This window comes from Anser brachyrhynchus (genome assembly GCF_964034855.1).
Source record: "Anser brachyrhynchus genome assembly, chromosome: 2".
NCBI lineage: Eukaryota > Metazoa > Chordata > Aves > Anseriformes > Anatidae > Anser > Anser brachyrhynchus.
The window spans coordinates 142,977,339-142,987,192 of NC_137695.1; the positions used below are offsets into that span (position 1 = coordinate 142,977,339).

The 9,854-nt window shown below is 40.9% G+C and overlaps 1 long non-coding RNA gene across 1 annotated transcript; it reads left to right on the forward strand.

Annotated features, from left to right (window-relative positions):
* The first annotated feature begins 702 nt into the window (after window positions 1-702).
* On the forward strand, window positions 703-8,322 carry LOC308190660. The gene is made up of 3 exons (XR_013947448.1): window positions 703-1,540; window positions 1,868-2,005; window positions 7,918-8,322. It is a non-coding gene; the product is annotated as an uncharacterized lncRNA (long non-coding RNA).
* Window positions 8,323-9,854: the final 1,532 nt, after the last annotated feature.

Below are 9,854 nucleotides of genomic sequence, written 5' to 3' on the forward strand. Positions count from 1 at the left end.
GAGAACATGCGCACAGTTTTAATTATTTAAAAACGCTTAAGAGATACTGAGAAACAAAGATACATTAATCTGGAGTTACTGCTAGAAGAATATAGTAACTTGAGGATTAAAAAATATTACAGGAATGTTGTTATTATCTCAGAACCAAGCATTATGAGTCCAGAACATGCAAAGTTAAGTTTACACAAAGAAAGTTTATACTTAAAAAATAAATTTAGGCAAATGAAGATGTGGGAATGCATATTTAAGAAAATGGAATGATCATAACAATCTTATTAAAAGAAACTTTTAGAAACATGAAGAGAATAAGTATGATGAAAGTAAATCTGTCTGTAAAAGTCAGTTTAATCTAATTTGTGGCTATGCACATTTCTGATTGAAGGGAACTCCAGGGCACTAGAAAATTATATAACATTCCAGTAAGAGGTAGGATCAGATTTGCTTTCCTCTACTTAACTTGGGGATTGAAAGCCTGAGGTGTCAGGCTTTACCTATCAGACACACAGAGAGCCACAGGATCTTGTACAGCCCTCACGCAAGCACATGGTGTTTTAGCTTCACTGCTCTTGTGATCTACCCCGATGGAAAACAGGCTGTTTGGGTACGTCTACATAGATTATAGCAGTTATCTATCTCAGCTTGAACTGGCTCACCCGCTCTGAGATCCCACGGCTGGGATGCAGCCAGTTCTCAGGAGGGCAAGCAGCAAGATGCTGCCACGTAGAGCTGAGACGGGTGGACTGGTGTGAGTATAGGTAGGAAGTGTTGCATCAGTACCACAAATGGTGTCAGTGGGGTGCGTGGTTTTGGTAATATGGAAAAGGAGTGGCTGTCACTGTCTGCTGGGAAGGTTTCAGACAGGCCTGCCTTAAAAAGTAGGCTAGGTAAAAATGTCTTATGTGTAGCTGTGGGAAGAAATGAGCAGAAAGTAATTCTATGAACACACATTTGGCAGCAAATGTTATAATACTGGTTTTAATAGAAATTTGTTTACATAGTGAAGAGGATTTTCTGCTATAGTTTCCAACTACTAAAATACTTTCATTTGCACCTGTTCACAGTGTGATTATCTCTGCCCCTGTGGAAGGCTCAAAGATTTACTTCATATCATATTCAAAGATGTAATATTGTGAGATATTGAACTGTCTGAGACTTTGGCTTTAAAATTAAATTAAGATTTCATTGAAAGAAAGAGTTCCTTAGAAAGGTATTTTTGATATAAAAAAACTTTCAAAGCAGACAGTGCCTAGATGGGTGAAGAACATTGCTAGTTTTCCAAGAGAAAAGTATGCTATAGTGTTAGGGTGCTGGTAATATTATGCGCATATTATTAGTGAGAGTTTATTCTGTTTCTGCAGTCCTTGAAGTAGTCATTCTGAACCAAAGAGAACACTGTGAACTTCTTGACGAAAATATTTCCGTACATGTGAATGCTTTGATCCAGCTGCTCTGCCAGCACTGCCTCTGAGCAAGCGATCCCTCACCCCAAATACCAATCTGTTCTCTAAGAGGCATCACGCCAATGAAGAGGACAAGAGAGGTGAGTGCCGTGTCTTTAACCTTTCCTCCCTCCTACACCCCTCACAGCACTGGCTGTCCATCCATCTGCAGACATTTTTTCTAAAGCGAGGGATTCCTGAGCGTCTATCCCAGCCTGATCCTTTCAGGCTGCAGCCTCTTCTCCTTCACAGATGAATAAATGCTGCTCCCTGCTGGAAGCTCTCAGTACTATGCTGGCTGCTGATGTTTCCTTAAGAAAATAAGGTGATGTAACGAGTAAATACCTATTAACAAATCAGGCAAGTGCAGTCTCCCAAAAAACGAATGCTCCATGGGCAGCACTGCCACAGCTCCTACTGTCCTACAGGGCCGCTCTGCTGCAATACTTGGAGAGAGCCATGGCAGTGGGCACCCTCTCATCCAAGCACCGATTTTCTCTGGTGGCATGAGAGAGAACTGAGAGAAGCTGCACAGAGACCACCTGGGAGCTGCTCTTCAATCTCAGGTAAAAGCCTGTATGTTTACACACCTACAAATGCAGGGCTGTTCCTGTTGACTGACTGCATAAAGAACTATATTATTTAGTGAACAAATAAACTCTTCCTCGTGTCTCTCTTATATTAAGCATGTGCATGCAGAGAAGCAGGCAAAGGAGAAGTGTTTCTTCTATGACCGATGAACATTCTCACCAACTATGAACTTGGTTCCCTAAATTTATGGCATCTGAAGCATGTCCACTGACATCTGAAAGCCTATATGGTGGATCTCCCTGGAAGGAGAGAGAGGAGACCAGGCCATTAACAAGAAGTGAGCTTGCTTGACAAGCTGTCATGCAAACCCATTTTATGTGGTCTAATTTAAGCATAAAATACATTTTAATACATTTAAGCATTTTAATAATGCTGTCCTCGGTTAGGCAAAATTATGAACATTTGTTCCAACCCACTGGACTAAGTTTCACATAAGGTGGTGGTGGCTGCACCCTTCAGACCTTAATGGGAAGACACTGTGTACTAGATACTTCCCCAGAGTACAAAGAAACCAATTAAAAATTAAAATTAAAATTAAACCTTATTAAACCAATCCCAAGAGCAGTCAGATCCAGGGGATGCTACCTCCAGCACTCACGGTGCTGCTGTCTCATCTCTCCACAGGCTGTTTCTCTGCACAAGAGGAGGGTACACACTGTGGTGCCAGTGTGCTTAGATGTGTCTGTACCTGCGGAAGGACTAGAGAAACTCTTCTTGGGCACATTATGCAAATTATGGTGTTAATTTAACAGTGTGTATAGTACAACTGCTGTCAGGAATAGAAGCAATGAATATCCACCAAGGATAAAGAAACTTGTGGAGGCAATAGTGCTTCAAGGAGTAAAAGGCATATCAGAGTATGACAACTTACTTACCTTCTTCTAGGAGGAGTTGCCTCATTCTTTGCCTCTACTCCTTCCTCAGTTGTGGTTTCTTATTATTGAGACATCTTTTTTTTTCACCCACTACGTACAATGATTCCTTTATAAATACTGTATTTACTAAGGACTTAAGCCAGCACTTGGTGACGTTGGTGGGCTTAATTTCACTGACTTCAGAGGACTTTGGAACACACTTTCTTTGTGAATTACAATGCTAGGTTCGTTTCTTAACCCTTTTCTTAAGTGATGGAATATCAATGTGGCAGCCAATATGTTCCCAACTGCGAGCTTTGTCCTGTAAGTTCCCGCAACAAACCTGGACAAGATGTGCTGCATTGAAGGGAAGATAGCCAAGGCAACATGGAAGAAAGCTGAGGTTCTGTTTTTCCAGCTTTGCGGGAAGTGGATGGTAATTGTGGTAATTGTTGTTAGTTTCAGGCCAGAGTTGCAGTTCCCAAGCTGGGTCTTGGTCCCTGGCTCCTCTGAGGTCAGGTTGGAAAGGATGAATCAGAGGTGAGATCCAATGGTGCTTTAAGATCTTTCCCGGCAAAAACAGAATTAGGGGAAAAAGCAAAACCAAATCCCCTCAGTTAATGTTCTTTCCTGAAGTCCAAGAATAACCAAGGACTTCACATGAATACATCAGAATCCCAACCGATTTGCAACTTGAAACAGAAAATAAACAGAAGTAGGTGCATTATCATGATACCACGGATTGAAACTCCAAAACTCTGGGTCTGTTCCACTCCTTTCTTTCACCTTTTATCGCTTGGTGCTCTCTGAAATTTAGCTTTACTCCTGTGCAACCACTTCTGTAGACTTTTGCATCTTCTGTGGCCTCTTCACTAGGCTCCCTCTACCTGTGGGTGCTGTTTGTGTTTGTCTCTCATGTTCATATGACATATAACATTTCTCTTCTCTTAACCATTGCCCAGTGAATCCTGCTCTTCACAAGCTCTTCTCCCCTGCTACAGCATTCGTCTTCTCATCCCCTCTGTGAATTATGATAACTTCTTTTCCAGTGTGAGTAAACAAAACCAGAAATCCTCCAGAAAGTGGTGTGAGCCATATCCACAAATGTTTATGGATCATATTAGGCAGACTCTACATGCAACTTTAACACTAACTTCCCATTAGAGGGAGCAATGTCTATGCAATACATCAGATTTCTGCATCTGGAAAGCAATATGCATTTAATGTTTCTGTCTGCTTTTATTTGGGGGGTTGTCTTTAATATAACACCCCTCAGTGCATCTAAGCATTTTTATCTTCTTCTTTCTTAATGTGCAACAGCGTCTTTTTTTTAGGTGAATGCTTATTGCAGGCAGAAAGGAGGCCAGAATTTAGACAAGGAGGAGTGTTTTGTTTAGTTTGGTTTGGTCTGGTTTTCATATGCCATTTAATTATTAGTATTTTTTTACATAAGAATAATTACAGCTTTAATTGATTTTACAAGATACAACATCAAGTGAAATGTTAAAAACTGTGTTAAATAAAACCTTTATGCAGCAATATATGTTAAGTACATAGTTATTACTATGGCATCAATGGCACTCAGCCTGAACTGTCTCCTAGTTTCATTTAAGGTAATTAAAGCACAACAAAATAAATAAATAAATTAATAATAATAATAATAATGATAATACAAAGAAAAGACAAGAGCAGTAGATTTTTTTTATTATTTTTTCGAAGAGCAGTGGGGTGGCATGAAAACTGTGAATGACAAGAACTAAAGTTCACAGCAGGGAGGAGAAATATCACAAGCTTCATAGGTATTAGATGTTCAAGAATTGAAAGTTTAGAGGTGGTGGCATGGGACAGGACCTTCTGAAGCACCACAGTAAGGCATTTTTATTGAGTTTGCTGCTTCTGTGTCTTAATGGGATATGAGACAATAGAATGTCATGGCTGGGTTAATAGCCATAGAAATGTTTTTGGTATGTTTTCAGTTCCACCACTGAACAGCTAGACCCCAACATTCAACACCAGGAACTGTTTATAAGGGCTAAATTATTAAGACTCCATTTTTCTCATCCAAAGAATAAGACTCACAGTAGGGATGGGAGATGATGCCCCTTAGAGAGGGCAATATGTTAAACACTCCTTTCCCCTGTAAGAGAGAGCAGCTCCTGCCAAGCTCAGAAGAGGTGTGAGTTTGTCTCCCACTCTGGGCCTGTTGCATGCCTGTTGGGTGCCAAGTACAGTAGGACAAACAGCAACTACAAGAAAGACACCAACAAACGAGTGAGTCCATCAGAGGGTCACCACAATGCTGAGGAGATTGGAGAACCTGGTGGAGAGCAGTGTCTGAAGGAGCTGCTTTGCCCAGCCTGTGGAAAGAAGGGGACCTAATTGTTGTCTGCAGAAGCTACTAAAGGGGTGGTTACAGAGGAGGCAGACAAAGGAACAGATGTAGCTATCACAACTTGCAACATGGGAAATTCTGCTTATATATAAGAAAAAAAAAAAAAGAAAAAAAGAAAAAAAAAACAACTTCATATATGGTCTAGTGGTCAAACACTGGAACGGGTTGCCCAGAGAGGGTAGGGAGTCTCCTTCTTCAGAACTCAGCTGAACACAGTCAGAAGCAGCCTAATCTAACTTTGAAGTCAGCCCCACTTTCAGGAAAATCTTGGCCAAAATAACCTCAAAAGGTTACCTCTAACATGTCATCCTGTTTATCTATTTTTCTTTCATGCATCCTATATAACCTAGGCATGCAGTACAGAATACCTTTAACCAATGGATCAACTACAGGTAAAAGTAGGAGGAAAGAGATCAAAGTGGAAGATAAAGGAAACTACATAGACATGACTTGGGCTCTTAAATGTCCTTCATTGACTTCTCAGTATAGAAGAATTCAGGAACTGACTTCAGTGTAAGACATTCTACAGCAGTATGGACAGCTATTGACCACAGTAGTCGTGAATGATAAGAAGGAATGGCTTTGAACTGTGCTCACAGCAGTTTCCTGTCACAGATACATAGATGCACGCACAGACTAAAGATGTCAGGTTCCTGATATGAAACATGGATGAGATGACAATGCACCCCAAATAAAACCTCAAGCTAAAGATTTTAAAATTTAAGTGTAATGTTGTGGCATCTTGAGAATGGCAGACAAGATAGTTTTAAGGGAATCAGGATAGGGCCTTCTGAAAGTCTCATTCTTGGATTCTCAGTCTTTTTCTCCTCAGGTATTATATGGGCTGTAGATTAAAGTGGACAATCAGGTGATTCCTCCTCTTTATAGATCTGGTCATTAGATATTTTTATAAGTTACAAAAATATTGGCAACACTGGAGAAGAGACCGCTCAGAAGAAAATACGAAGGTATTCAGCAAGACTTATAAACCAAGGAAAGAACAAAACCAAACCCTCTCTAGCATAAGGTTTGTAAGGCAACTGACAATATCACTAAAAATGGTTTGGACACCAGAGAAAGTATCAAAGAAATTCATCCTACATTTTTGAGGATGTAAAATGGACAATCTAAGATGTTTTTTGCTCTATTATTAAGCCCAAAAGTCAATTGTTGAAGCTAAATAACTGACTTCAGAAATGTGTGAGCACATCTGTGCATTGCACAAATTATGAACTGAACTCTGTGAATTAATATATGCCATAAGGAAAACTAAAAAGTTGGGAAAATTACACTGTTCACATAAAATATTCTCCTTTACAAGTTACTCTATATTTTTTTCTTCCTTTCTTGTTTTTTCTTTTTTTTTTTTCTCTCACATTGCCAGGATCACTGCTTCTGAATACATGATTAGGTGATTTCCTTCTATAAAACTTCAAAAACACCATTTTGTTTCATTCTCAATGTTCAAAGTATGAGACTAAAGTTAATTTTGAACCTGATTTCTTCCTTACCTGATACAAAGGCAAGAGTAATGAATCCAGCTGTGAGATTTAATTTTTGATGTCTATTCATGCTTTATTGGCACGTTTCCTTTAGTCAGTTCTGTTAGAGTGATTTTGCTGGGACTGGATTACAATTAATTGGGGACATTCAAGAAAAAAACACCTGTGATTTAGACATAGAACAAACAATTTAATAAGGAGATGCTTTAACACCTAACTCCCTACTCACTACCGACACCTCCTTCCATCACACATGCATGTTCTCTTAGCAAAGAATGTGATTTCAATTTTCTTTTGGCAGCATTTAGGTAGGGCTTTCTGTAGCTCTCTGTCTAATTGCATCTCACTAGCAGTATAACAGAGCTTATAAGGACTTTGTTATGCAACTGGCCGGTTTGGGATCCTTAATATGTGAAACCAGTTCCCCAGGAGTATAGAGGAAGTAAAATGTTAGAACCACTTGAGCTGAAAAGACAAATTTGGTTATATTTCTCCCCTCCATCTGTGAAAAATAGTTCATAAGTCTGTTATCTAATATCATGTGGCTTCAGTGCTGAGACTCCCAGGAATTGCTTTGTGGGACTGTTCCTCATCTAAGAGACATCTGCATCTTGTGACTCTCTAGTAGTCTGCTGAGAGTTCCTTTACACTAATTTCCATCCCCAACTCCTAATTCATCTCTCAGGCTGCTCCAAGCACTACCTTTCAGCTTTCATTTCTCCAAGGAAATTCATCAAAGGTACTCATGCACAAGGGTAGGAATCAGCCTACTGCTCAGGGAGAGGCATCGTAGAGGCCCCTTTTGATGTGTGTGTTAATCTGTGCAGAGGAACTGGTGTTACTTGGGAGCAGGTAAGATGGACAGTGCGGTGGGCATCCACTTAGGTCTGGGTTTGGTGCAGATGCAGTTGCAGAATGGCAGAAAGGGGCTACAGCAGAACAGACCTCACAGAAAAAGAGTGAGAGGCTCAGCAGAATCCTCCGTCTCTTTGTGGTTTCTTGGAAGAACCCTGCACAGTTTGGAGCTCTAGATTTGAAACTGAACCATCTGTTCATCAGGTGAGAGATGAATCTAATGAACTATTTTTGGTATATTTCATTCAGGAGCTTCTGTTTTTCCTTTCTGCATTTTACAAAAGGCACATGGAGAAAACACACACTTTGTGTTTGGCTTTTGCAATGAATGCTTGTGCAGAAGAATGAAGGAGGTTGGAAGAGCTTCTCTGCTGCCTACGGCTCTCTTTTCTATTTCATTGCTTCAAGAGGTGCAGAAAATGCTAATCACTGAAGTGAACTAAGAAGCAATAAGTAATGCTGTGTAATAGTTGTGCTTAATAAAATAAAGAACATCTGTCATTCAAGCTCTGAATTTCCTAAGAATTTAAGAAATAACTGATATGAAACTGCAGCAGAGGCAGTATTAAAATATATATATGTTTTTTTTCTGTATAAAATATGTCTGTATTGAATGCATCTTTTCCTGAGCTGACATTAGACTAATTCATTCCTGTCCATTCCTAATGGATTGAATGCTTGGAGTCAAATGCCACTTGACCTTATAAAAACCTGATCAGCTACTGGAAGGAAAACAAAATCCAGCAATACAGAGCCTTTCTGGCATAAGTAAATCAGGTCCATTTACCTGTTCCCACTAGCCTGATGTACTATCCTGCTGCATTCCAGAAATACTGAAGCAGCCTTTTCTATGACAGCCATTTATCCTCGCAGAGGGTAAGATAGTCGGTGCGCTCAATAGCCGCCTCTCCTGCCGCCTGTTCTCAGGAGCTGGAACAGTAGCAATTTGTTTTATGGGACATGGCACTCTCCTGCCCTGCTTGCGCGAAGAATCGGCCTTTTGTAACCCCGCTCTGTGCATGTTCAGTGCCCGGAGATCGCCTTTCTTGGCACACGCACACGCGAGCATTTCAGAGGCAATGTACGCCACTCTGTTTCGCCTGACAGATATTTTATTCATGGAGGCTAATTTACCTTCTTAGCCATATGCCCACGTAAGTGCGATAAATGGGAGTCCTGGCTCCAGCTTAACCTGTGGACACTGCTATCCAGAGGCAGCTCCTCGGGGAACACCCTCTCCTCCCCTTTCCTTCTGGGAAGCAAGGGTATGTACGAGGTGGGTTGGAGGGAAGGGCGTTCTCTGCTACCTCCTTTGGCTGTGCACAGGAGCAGAGAAGGGATGCTCCTACTGCTCCTGGCTCTGAAGCAGGGAAGTAAGGTGAGTGAGGTGATGTGTGGAGAACAGAAGCAAAGTGGGTATTGTACGTGACATGCACGAGGTGGCCCAGCAGCTCTAGCTCAGGCCAGCAAAGCACATGAAAGCTTCAGCGAAGAGCAGTTACAATCAGCTACTGCATCTAAGGTCACAAGGGACTGTAGTCACCTCTGATCTCCCACACTGCACAACACACAGGGTATCTATTACAATTAAAATTGTAGTTACCACTGCTATTCTTTTAGGAAGACCATTCTTCTTGATTTTAAAACTTCCAGGGAGGCAGAATCCTGAGCCAAGTGTTCACGTGGTTAATTGCTCTCACTTGCTTAACTGCCAGCTGCTGGACAGGCTATAAATCCATCTGCAGAATCCAGGTGTCCCCTACTATCAATTTCTGGTTGCCAATAAGTATTTATAGGCTGGGGTGAGAACATCCTGTGCTTGTGTGTGTATCTGTGGTTAAACAACGCAGAACATGGGGCTTCGCTGTCGTGACAAAGCTCCGGAGCTGGTCTGGTGCTGTTTTGCTTCACTGTCAGCTGGTGCTGCTTCAAAAGGCCAGATCATAACCCCCATTTTTCCTTTGCTTAGGAAAGATCAAAATATAATTTTCTCTTGAACTATGGGTAGCAGCATGCTTTGCTTTCCTCGTTTGGTATCAGATAATAAGGAGATGCTCTCTGTGTCTTTGTATGGAGGTATGTAGCAGTACAGTGCAGAAGAACTTGGAGGCAAAAGGCAGTAATTAATGTGACTATAAATTTCCCAGGAGGAACTAATGTAAGAAACTTGGTCTTCAAAGTGCTTTTGGTTTAGACCTTATTTAATCTTTACTTTCTTCCT